This window comes from Cloeon dipterum, chromosome 2 (assembly GCF_949628265.1).
Source record: "Cloeon dipterum chromosome 2, ieCloDipt1.1, whole genome shotgun sequence".
Taxonomy (NCBI): Eukaryota; Metazoa; Arthropoda; class Insecta; order Ephemeroptera; family Baetidae; genus Cloeon; species Cloeon dipterum.
The window spans coordinates 37,025,756-37,038,700 of NC_088787.1; positions in this window are offsets into that span (position 1 = coordinate 37,025,756).

Sequence of the window (12,945 nt, forward strand, 5' to 3'; positions counted from 1 at the left end):
ATAATGTTTTGCTTGTTTTCATGCAATCGAAAAATACTTTTATAGCTTTGCTTTTGCCAGTTTAAAAGAGTCGTGTCAGGGTTTTACCTGACGATATTACGATCGCATTAATAATTGTTGCGCACCGATATGTATTGACGTGAACTTTCGGGCGCCCACAGGGGAGAGTGGAGGGAGAAACTCAGGTATCAATAAAGGCGACGTGAGAGCCTCCCTCTCGCGAGCACACGACCTGCTCGCACCCACACATTCGCTCTCCTGACGGCACGCGAGCAAGAGGGTAACTCTCTCGCTCCCCCGCTCGTCCCTCTGGGCAGCCACGCTGTAATGTCGCCGCCATCAGCAATAAACTGGTATGGTATAGTAACCGGGCATTTTCCCTTCTTGTCCACCCTGCACCCTTTAAAGTCGACCATGGCTAGAAGAACAGGCTCCGACCTCGTGATAGAGAGAAGGCGCGCCGGCAGGGCCGATTGCACCCATTCGGCGGCCCCTGCCCCGCGTCGCTGACAAGTGGAGGCACCGGCGAGATCTCCAAATTTCCTCCTCCAGGAAAATGGAGAAAATTTGTAAGTACACGAGAAGTACCCGTAAAAAGTTATACGTCAGCCCTCACGAGCGAAGAGTCTTTTTTTTCTGCAGCCACTGTGCCCTCACGACCCCCAGCCCTCCAATTTTTTTTGGACCCAAAACCCCACCAACCAACGCGTAATTTCCTCCTAAAGGACATGTGAAATCGAACTCACGTACGCGTCATGCAAATTTTGTAAATATTGTATAATTTAAAATATGTCAGGTGCATAATAGGCGGTCTAATTTTTCTTTGCACACTGAGCCAAATGTAAATTTAAAATGGACGGTAAACCTATGAAGATCGGACGACGGTTGCTCGATGAATTTTTCGGTGAAAGTACTGAGGACGTTGAATTATACCTTCAGGACTTACACTTAATTAGAAAAATCGCGGGAATGACAAAAGATGAAATGCTCAATGTCCTTGCAGGCAAATTACAAGGACATGCAAAGCACTGGCATCTGCAATGGGAGTCTGACCCATTAAATGTAAATAAGGGATTTGATGAGTTTTTGAACGATTTGAAAAATTGGCACAATGATTTCAAACACTCGAATTTCGTAGAAAGCCCGAGAAAACGTAGCAAACCGCGAGATTCCTCCTCTCTCTCAGATAGCGATCATTCTAACGATAACTACGAGACAGATTACAACTGTAGAGTCAGCCGAGACCGAAAGAAAAAATCAAAAACACAAAAGGAGGTAAATAAGGTTGAACTAATTTTACTCCTCCTCAAACAGTTGCAACAAAAAGAGGAGCAAGTGCGCACTCTTCAAGTGGCACCAGGCTCTGCACAGATCACATACGCGCTAATATCCCCTCACACTAATTATGCTCTCATACCAACCACGCAACTTATCCAACAGCAGTTCGTGGAAACCCATCCTCAACCGCAACCACAGCATGCCTTCCCAATTTACCAGTACCCAAGCCAGTACCCGTCATACCAAGTGCACCCACCACCAGATTTCGCACCAGTTTACCAAACGGCACCCCAGTCAGGGCAACAGCAATTTTTCCCATACCGAGCCCCCAAAATCTGTTTTAAGTGCAATCGCAGCGGACACATTAGAAAACAATGCCGATCACGCGGAGGAGATGCGTATCGCGGAAATAGGAGACAAAATTACTCTTCGCGCATGCACGGCCTTACCACATCTCAGCCGGCAACTGCAGGCGGCATTCCACCAAACGCGATTTTTCCCCCGAACGCACACTCGACTCAGACGCGAAAGGTGCTCTATTACGTGCCGGTTTATGCGCCCAAATCAGCAACAAACCGAGAACAGGAGAATCAAAAAGGGGAAACGTCAATCACGCAAAATCGTGGCCTCGCCAGGGAACGCACTCATGTAAATAATGTAGATTCAATTTCTCCCAAAGAAACCGAGTCTCCAGTTCCCTCGGAAAAAACTAATTCGCAACAACAAAAGCACGCGATTAGCCAAATATCGTTCTCATCAGTGCCAAAATCAAGCTCGAGCGAGTATTTCGATTGGTTATATTCTGCAGACGAAACCCAAGAGCCAGTAGCGAGTTTGAACGAACAAAAGAGAGAAATTCCGCACACAATTGGAGTTGTAGCTCAAAGTGAACTAAAATCGGAGAAAAGAGCTTCAGAAAATGCATGCACATTAGCGGAAACCAAAAATACCGGAAAAACTGGACCAGTAGAGTCATTACAATCACCTCAGGTGAAAAATGAGAGTAGAAGATTTCAAGCAAAGAAAAAGAAAAATCCAAAGAAGATCAATTCACAAAGGAAAATCGAGAGTAGAAAATTAGAAAACGCGCAAAAGGCTAAAATTCAAATTGCAAAACACGCCGCTATAGAAGATGACGGGGTTGTAAATAAGTTCGAACCACAAGAAAAAGAGTTAATCAGTGCAGCGGAATATGGCACCGGATTGCCAGGAAAATGTGTAGTAGATACTGTAGCGGCAGTTAAGAAAAAATCAAAAAACTTGAATGAGCGCGAGAAGCACGTTGACAACGGGGATAAGATCTTTCACAGTGACAAAAGTGCAGAAACAGTAGAAAAAATTGAAATTCCTTTGAAACCAAAACCCATTACCGAGAACAGGGTAGACTTTTTACGAAATCTTCAGAATTTGAGTAGCAAGTGGTCCACAAAGCGTAAAAACGAACAAGATGACACGAAAGGGTCAAAATACCGAAAGACGAGGTATTGGCGAACAAGCCAAAGAACGATCGAGATTTGAAGTTGCATATTATGTAAAAATTTCTTTTAAAGCAATTTTAGCATTTAGATTTGTAAAATATACATTCAGTAATTTGAACGACAAACACCTTTTTTTTCGTAGCAAGCCACTTGCACGACGCAAGCCGGCAAGCACATTTTTCTTCGAGGTTAATGTTTTTACAAGGGGCCCAATCCCCGATTTCTCTTTAAATTTAAGAAAGACTGTCACAAGGTAACGTACAATTTATAACCACCCTATTATATTCTTCTTAACATCACGGAAGTTAGTTCGTTCGGGGTACGTTTTACCAAGAAAATCTATCACGCTCCTACTCTTCCTTTTTTTTCTTACAAGAGTCTTTTTGGCAATGCCCTCACATATTTCTTTTTTATAAAACCTTTTATGCAACACGTAAGTGCAACAGCAATACAAGGTCAAACCCCACACGAAGCGCGCTGGGTCATCCCTTAAACAGAAAGGAAATTGTTTCGCATTGTCCTCCCTTTAAGCCTAACGAAACAATTTACGCGTTCAGGTTAACTTTCATTTCACAAAAAAAAAAAAAATAAACTTTACTGCGAAACGCAGGTGTAGCACGATAAAGAGCATGAAGACACCATTCTTGTTTCCCCAAAGCAGTTAAATCGGTATTTTAACATAAATTGGAAGCTTAAATCTTTTTGAAGGTGCCTTGACAAGAACATTTTTCAAACACGCATAGTCCACGTTTAATCCAAAATAAGACTAAGATAGCTCATGACGGAATTTATCTAGCGAAAAGAAAAAATCGCAGGAACGCAGCATACATTCTTAATAAAGCGGAAATAGCTTTCCCGTAATTCAAAAACCAAGAGGGAGTTTTAATTGTATATATTTTTCACAACCTCCCTGTTAAGCAAGAAGGATAATATAAATTTTTTCATGTTACTTGAAAATTATATGTACTATTTTCACTTCAACAACAATTTAAAAGACTTTGTATATTGATAACCTTGGAAAGCCATTCGGTAAAAATTCCACGAGTTAATTTTTCTCAAACAACGAGCAATTATATATTTATTCCCCTATATTGCTCAGGAAATAATAAAATTATTGAATGCTAATAAGCTGCTCTTGCCATTGAATTGAAAAAATATCGATTACACTCTTCAACTTATTTCTTTGCAGATCGAATGGTCGGCGTCAAGATAGACAATCTGCTGCTCCTTCAATTTCCTCAGAAGTGCCCTCAACAAGGCGTTCAACAATGGTGGCTACAAAAGGGACTCCTAGTAATGGTAGGCGCTCATCAAGGTCACCCAGGCGCTCATCAAGGTCACCCAGGCGCTCAAGGTCGCGCAGCAGGCGCTCAAGGTCGCGCAGCAGGCGCTCAAGGTCGCGCAGCAGGCGCTCAAGGTCGCGCAGCAGGCGCTCAAGGTCGCGCAGCAGGCGCTCAAGGTCGCGCAGCAGGCGCTCAAGGTCGCGCAGCAGGCGCTCAAGGTCGCGCAGCAGGCGCTCAAGGTCGCCCAGCAGGCGCTCAAGGTCACCCAGCAGACGCTCCACGTCTATTTCCTCTGTGAACTCATCTACGTTGGCCAGACGCTCTGTGCGGACGGCAAGCCGCGCAGGCTCGACCAAGCGCTCAGGGGCGACCAGGCGCTCGGGCTCGACCAGGCGCTCGGGCTCGACCAGGCACTCGAGCTCGGCCAGATAAATTTGAAGTTGGAAAGAAAGATCAGATACGTATTATGTGGAGATGGACTTTGATTTTTCAATTTTCCACTTGAGTTTACGAATCAATTTTCTTGCGCTGCGGTAGAATACTTTAGTTTTTGGTATAAATATACTCTGTTCTTCAAATATTTCTTGTAAAATTATAATATTTGTGTCTGTTCTAAATATGATGGCATTTTAATACTATAACACACATACTCTGCTCTCGATCATTATTAATATGTGAGATAATATATGGCTTCTATATTTAGATTTTGCATATTCGACATTATATTATATTGATATGGAGTCCTATTTGAAAATCTCTTTATTGCATGAAAATACGATTATTGTATAGTATGTAAATGACAAATATTCAAATGATCTTTTCATTTTTGTATCTTCCGGCCAACCTTCCTAGAATTTGCTATGTTTAAAAAGCGCTCCCTCGCGTCGGTCATATATAGGGGTGCCCCCGCCCTCGTCGGCGGTGCATTATATGTGTGCGCTCTCTATAAATTTACTAGCGTCAGCTCTCCAGATATATATGCGAGCATGAGTGCGGTAAAGAAAATAAAATGTATTTCATTTGAAGACCCAAAATATGTTTCTAGTAAAATCAATAAATTAACGCAAAAAATAAAAATAATTGCCACAATTTTTATTTTAAAATCCACAAAAATTTTCCAAAAAGAAAAAAAATCAAAATTGCTAAAAAAAAGTGCCCTGAGAGCACCAGAGCCATTTTTGAGAAAATTTGACGTCAAGCTTGAAACAAGCTTATATCAGCGGACATTATCAAGACTGATGTCAAGCTTGACGTCAAGTAAGAGTCAAGCTTGACGTGCTTGACGTTCAAGCTTGAATCAAGCTTCAATCAACGTTGACTGGTTACTAGGGTACCAACCTCTACCTACCTCTAGAACCCTTTCGCTTTGAAATAAACACTTCCAGTATAAGTCTTCCATCAAACATTTATCCAGTTATCACAACATATACAACACAGTTCTGCTATAGAAATACATATGTATACTTAGAACACAACAACACTAAAAATGAGTTACTTAGAAAAGCAAAAAAAATTAAATTAAATTCATACACTCATGAGCAGTAATAAATAAAATCGCCACTAATTTCTCAAATTAAGTTCCGTATTTTTTATTTTTATTTTACGGAGGTCAAAGAACTCACCACACTACACCTTCATATACAAAAAATGCTTTCTAAAACAAAATCATTTTATATCGTTCAACAAAACAAAATATTACGGCAATTTTTAATACATTTAGAAAAAATAATAATTTATAGATTTCTATTGTGAAGATTGACGAACTCCACAAGACACACACACACTTTCATAGCTTACACAATGTTTCTCCTAATTCATACGCCTACTCTAGCACTAATTTGAACAACCTCATCAACATAAAGACTTATAAGCAGCAAAACAAGAAATAACATAGAAATAATTAAATTAATGGATTTAGTAGTAAATTAACGTAATTTTCCACACTTTCGATGATATTAAGCTCACATTAAGTTACAAAGTTTATGGATATTAGATACAACAGTAAACGCTTAATGAGAAAAAAAGAGTATATCGTTGAACCATTCTATAAAAATAATTCATTTTCAAGACAATTTTTTTAATTTGCCTACAACATAATTTTATGAACACTATTTTTATACAACAATTATTTTCTAAGTTAATCTTTTTTTTCTCGCCACTTTTCAAATTTAATACGAGTAAATATTTTTCCCTTTGTTTTATTTTCAAATTTGTTTGTCATAAATTTTTTACATCTTTGTCACACGATGAAATTGAAAATTTGAATATTTAAGGCACCATTATCAAGTTTTTTTTAAGTTCACAGAAAGAACTAGTAACGTAAATTTAGTGCCATTTCCTGTAAATACCTTCCACTGCACCTATACTCAACCCACGGGCACATCAACCGAACACAGAGTCAAGAAAGAGTAACAACTCCTAAAACAAGCGGGACCTGACCATTGACGTGGTACCTGAAACAGATGACCCCTGGAAAACCAAGGAGCTTTCCAGCCAAAGACTATTGTGACTCTGACATCCCACAACAATGCGAACCAACCTATCACCTACTGCAGCAGACATTCGAGTGAACCTAGCAGTCCGGTACCGTCGGCCAGCTAATGTGTTAATCCATAACAAAACGAACATGTGCAACGTGCAACAAAGGAAAAACGAACACTTCCAAGACATAGACAAAAACGTTTCCGAAAAAGTATGTAGTGTTGTGCAGTGCTAAAACAAAAACAATGACATTTACTCATAGTGCAAAGGACGCGAGTGTTACATTATTATGTTCGGTATATTTCTTTAAATTAACGACGGAGAATTCAATTCACTTCCTAACTATCTCGGCGAACGGTTGTCCAAAAAAAAAATAGATATTAGCATTTCTTTAACTTTTTCTTCAAGGCAACAAATGGGTCAACCGTCAAACGTATATACACATGGTTAACTTTGTTTTGTTCAGATTAGGCAATCAAAGAAAACAAGGTGCAAATCGTTTCCTTCTTGATTTTAGGTACTTTTAAGCTGGAATTTCATTCACCAGAACTTTGCTTACGTTTCTTTATTAAGTTAGACTATAACACATTTAGCATTATATTTACATCGACATTAACATTTCGCTATCGGAGTATTTCTTTATTGCAAGTCGCGATTCATTAACGAAAAAAAAGATAACATCCAACCCCAATAATTCTTAAATTTTTTTTAGTAATTTAATCTGTAAAAGGTGCTCACCAAGACATACAGAACGAGAGAGTTTGGGTAAATATCATGGAAGTTGCAGCCCTCGTCTCCTGGACAAAACTCATCACACCTCCACACACGCGCATGGCTATAAACACACGACACATCGCACCAGCCATCATTTATCATCGAGTCATGCTGGGACCAGAACTTCTACCAACTGACGAAAACCAGGATCAACCAAGCCAAATTCAACACCAGATAACACCAACCAATAAGCCGCAGATCACCATCACCTGGCACCCTCAGAGGATCAGTCAGTCACCATGCAAGTCTCTTCGCTGTTCCCCACTCTACTCGCTTGGTTAAGAGCAACCGATTTACTTATCATTTTTCCTCCCCTTTTTTAATTTCATTTTAACTATTCAAGTTTTGGTAAATTTCGAATTAAATTTGGAATTTTTTTTTCTTTGCTGGTTGGAGAGGTAGAAGGTTTTCTACCATTTAATTACAATTAACTTTTTACTATAAATCTCCGAAAGTGAAAGTTAAATACATAAGACACATTTTAGAAAACACAAAACTACACTTATGTCACACACATACACACATACTTAATTAGAATAAACTTAAGTAATTGGGTCACACAAACACATGACTACAAAATTATGTCCGGAGAAAATGTAAGAACGGGAAATGAAATAAATGTTAGAATTAAGGTTCAAAAAGAAAAAAAAAAGAAAAGAAAAAACTAAACCCCGGTGAGATGTCAGGGTTTTACCTGACGATATTACGATCGCATTAATAATTGTTGCGCACCGATATGTATTGACGTGAACTTTCGGGCGCCCACAGGGGAGAGTGGAGGGAGAAACTCAGGTATCAATAAAGGCGACGTGAGAGCCTCCCTCTCGCGAGCACACGACCTGCTCGCACCCACACATTCGCTCTCCTGACGGCACGCGAGCAAGAGGGTAGCAAGAGGGTAACTCTCTCGCTCCCCCGCTCGTCCCTCTGGGCAGCCACGCTGTAATGTCGCCGCCATCAGCAATAAACTGGTATGGTATAGTAACCGGGCATTTTCCCTTCTTGTCCACCCTGCACCCTTTAAAGTCGACCATGGCTAGAAGAACAGGCTCCGACCTCGTGATAGAGAGAAGGCGCGCCGGCAGGGCCGATTGCACCCATTCGGCGGCCCCTGCCCCGCGTCGCTGACAAGTCGTTTGATTTAAAAGTATGTTAAACTTTAAGTTTCATTCTGCTCTTTGATTTTTTTATTCCTGCAAAAAGTGATCGCAAAAGTTGGCTCTCCTCGCGGTCATCTGTTCATTAATTTTCAAACAGCTGGGTGCTGTTGTCTTAATGCAACAATGCAACAGTGAAATTCAAATACAAATAAATGCAAGTAACAAATTATGTTCACCACCTAGAACAATGAATTAAAAACGGTAATATTAATTAATAACATATGTACATATTTTAATTATTAAAATCTGCCGCAACTACCGCAGGCATGTATCTTGTCTGAACAAATACATATATTTATGCTGGCAGAATCGATATTAATTTTGAAAGCAAAATATAAACAATCATCCGTGTTATGTATGTGTGTACATTTATGTAGAACTCGCACTTTTTTACCTTCTCACACTTCTAGGTAGGGCATTATTATATTATATTAACATTATTCATTTTTCGCTTTTTATCCCTGGATGTTCGAGTTTTATTCTTTATGTTCAAATGACCGATCAAGTTGAAGAGAGTGGAAAGTGTGAGTCCACCATAATATGCACACACATATAATTTGAAATTTATCTCAGCAACTTCCATGTATATTTATATATTTTAATTTCTGAAGAACAGCTATGATATTAATTGTGCTTTATTTCACAGGCACAGACGCTCATGAGGCTGCCACCCCCTAATATTACGATGTCTCCGGATGACCCCGTGTGACCGGCCGCCATCCGCCGCGGAGCAAAACCGGCCTCTGGTACCACCAAGGCCATGGACTTTGTTTGGCCTCCATATTAAAAGCTGGCTGGCCGCCTCTACCAGCAGCACCAGCTGTTTCCTGCCCCGGCCGACAGCCACACCAGCTGGCAGAGTTTATTGATAATTATTGGACAATAGTTTCATCAGATCTCTTGTATTTGAAGGATAGAGTTGACCTTGTTTTGTTAAATTTAACCATCGATATGTACTTTTCTTATCACTGGCTACCCTGTTTCTGTGGCCTGAGAGTCACTTATTTAATTCACAAGATTAAAACATATATTTTATTACAGGCGTAGCGGCCGCCACCTCCACAGAGAACGGTGCCCCCGGAGAATCACACCCCGTGTGACTTTGAGCAAGGGCCTGGCACCAATAAGGTCTGATTGTTTGGCAATTTCTTTCATCCAAAGCTTGCTGGCCAGTCGCCTGTGCTCAGCATCTATACCTTTTCTGTGGACAGCCGCCAGCTGACAGTTACTTTTGATATTAACAGATCAACCTTTTTTGTCTGATTTTCCTTACAATAAAAAATATTTGTTTGTGAATGATTTTTTAGCTCATGCCATGTTATGTGAACTCTTCATAGTTATTCATTTTCCCCTTTTTGGATAGGTAAAAAATTTTCCATGCGTATTTTAACTGTTTTATCAACAATAAAATAATAATTCTTCGTATTTCCAAGCTATATATATTTTAAACGGATTTGTTCGGAAGTAAAATTGCCGACTTACATTAATTTCTGTTTATTATTGAATGACTGACTGAAATAAAATTTTTAACCATCAATAAAGTATGTTTTTTTCTTTTTAATTCAAACAAAAATATTTAGCTCACAAATTTTAAAAGTTGAGAGAGAGAGAGAGAAAGAGAAAGAGAGAGCATTTTATGCAATATAAATTCACAGGTATAACAGATGCAAGATCAAGTGGAATGCAAGTAGAGATTAAGGTACATTTTCTTTAGTAAAAATTTGAAAAAACTTTCCTACATAGTAATTTTTTTAAACGTCACGTAATTTTTTGCTCATGATTCTTGGTCACTATTTAAAAATATCTTTAGTCCAGGGAAATTGTAGGTATTTTAGCTATTGCCAAATTTAACTATTACTTGTTGAGCTGTATCCTTCTGCAGTCCTCCTTTCAGTCAGTCATTCAATAATAAACTGAGAAATTAATGTAAGTCGGCAATTTTACTTCCGAACAAATCCGTGTAAAATATATATAGCTTGGAAATACGAAGAATTATTATTTTATTGTTGATGAAACAGTTAAAATACGCATGGAAAATTTTTTAGCTATCCAAAAAGGGGAAAATGAATAACTATGAAGAGTTCACATAACATGGCATGTGCTAAAAAATCATTCACAAACAAATATTTTTTATTGTAAGGAAAATCAGACAAAAAAGGTTGATCTTTGAATATCAAGTAACTGTCAGCTGGCGGCTGTCCACAGAAAAGGTAGATGCTGAGCACAGGCGACCGGCCAGCAAGCTTTGGATGAAAGAAATTGCCAAACAATCAGACCTTATTGGTACCAGGCCGATTGCTCAAAGTCACACGGGGTGTGATTCTCCGGGGGCACCGTTCTCTGTGGAGGTGGCGGCCGCTACGCCTGTAATAAAATTTATGTTTTAATCTTGTGAATTAAATAAGTGACTCTCAGGCCACAGAAACAGGGTAGCCAGTGATAAGAAAAGTACATATCGATGGTTAAATTTAACAAAACAAGGTCAACTCTATCCTTCAAATACAAGAGATCTGATGAAACTCCAAATCGAGCGCCGCCGTCGTGCTTCACAAAAAAGAGCGGCGACAAAGTCCTGCGTTTCTCTATAACGAGCGGAGCCGCCATCCAACGCTCCGCCAAAAAAACGCCTCCGCCCCTCGCACCGCCACACCGCGCAATCCGCACCGCGCCGCCACCGAAAGTGGAAAAAGAAATTGATGATGCCGGAAAAACCGCGTTGAAACAGTCATAAGGTTGCGCGACCTGAGGTGATTAAGTTACAGTCCAGGGTTTAAAATCGTTGCTGAAAAGGGGAGTTTTTTTAGGGTGTAGGGTTGCGGGGCTGACAAGGGATGACGGTCGACGTCAAAGTCTACAAAAATTGTCGTGTCGCAGATGTTTTCAGGGTGAAATTTTCCGCAAAGACCAAATTTAAGGTTGAAAACTTGAAATTGTTCGGAGTTTTTTGATTGTTATGAAAAATCTACTAAAACCCGTCTTTTCGTTACCAACCGAGGAACGCATTTCGTATAGGCGGTCAAATGTCATAAATCTCGACAAAAAAACGTGAAATTCAGTTTGAGAGCACAAAATAAAGGTGCTGAGCAGGAAAAATTTTGGTTTTGGAAGACCAAAATTGTCCATTTTCTTAAGGAGTCTGTGTTTGGCATTGCAACTCAACACCTATGGGTCTGAGAGCAAAAATAAGCACAGATTCTGAGAGCTGATAAAATTTGCAATCTTCTTCATGAGGAAAAAATTTTCCTCCACCTTGGAATTTTCCGGAAAATCCCATTAAAAATTACTAGACTTTCTGGGAAAAGGAAAAATATCGAGAAATATTTTTCAAGATGGCGAAACTTTAGCTTAAGTCTTCTTTAACTTATGAAAAAAAAAACCATTCGTGCAAACCGTTTTCGTGCTGCGCGCGATTTCCCAAGTGTCCAACTTAAAAAAACCGAGAAATATCAAAAGTTTCCAAAAATAGTCAAATTGCACATTTTCGGACTCGTCTTCATATGCTGATTTCAAATATGTTTGGTTATTTAAATCGGATAATTTTTAAAAAAGGAACATCATTTTAAATATTTTTAAATTTTCAAAAATTTCTTTAATGTTTCAAAGTTCTATAACTTTTCGAATAATGCTCGGATTTTCAAAATCAAACATTAATGGAATCAGCACTTTGTGAAAAGTATGAAAATGTGTGATTGGAACATGTTTGGACACTTTTGATTTTTTCGTTTTTTTTTTCAAGTTGGACACTTGGGAAATCTTGCGCACCATGAAAACAGATTGCACGAATGTTTTTATTTTTTCACGAGATGTAAATAAAGACCCCAACTAGGTTTTGGCTTTCTTGAAAATTTTTTGTTGATATTTTTCCTTTTCCCAAGAAGTTTTGTGAATTTTGAAAGGAATTTTCCGGGAAAGTCGAAGGCGAAAGAAATTTTTGTTCCACACAAAGAAGATTGCAAATTTTATCAGCTTTCAGAATCTGTGCTTATTTTTGCTTTTTGACACATAGGTGCCGAGCTGCATGGCCAAACACGGACCCCTTATTAAAGTGGACAATTTTGGTCTGATTTTAAAATTTTTCCAGACCAACTTGCCATTTTCTAGGAGCATATCGAATTTCGACTTAACTCGACAAGATTTGTCCCAAAACTCTCCTTTCGAGCCGAGCTTCCCGACACGTGTTGCCGGAGTTAGACATTTTCACCGATTTTCATGAAAAATCATAATTTTTCCGATTGTTTCACATCAACAATGGCTTGGCCGGAAAATTTCAGCCAGAATCGATGTTGTGCTTACATTTTGTGAGAAAATTTGGGAAAGCCGTAATTTTTGGTGACCTGAAATTAAAAAGTTCGCTTTCCTGAAAAAAAATAAACATTGCATATCGAAAAAATAACGCTGGATTCGGAATTCCCGTGAAATCTTACCCTAGAAAACCTATTTGCACGATAGAAAAACGAAGGTTTGTGTCTCGAAAAATTTCACCCGAGTTTT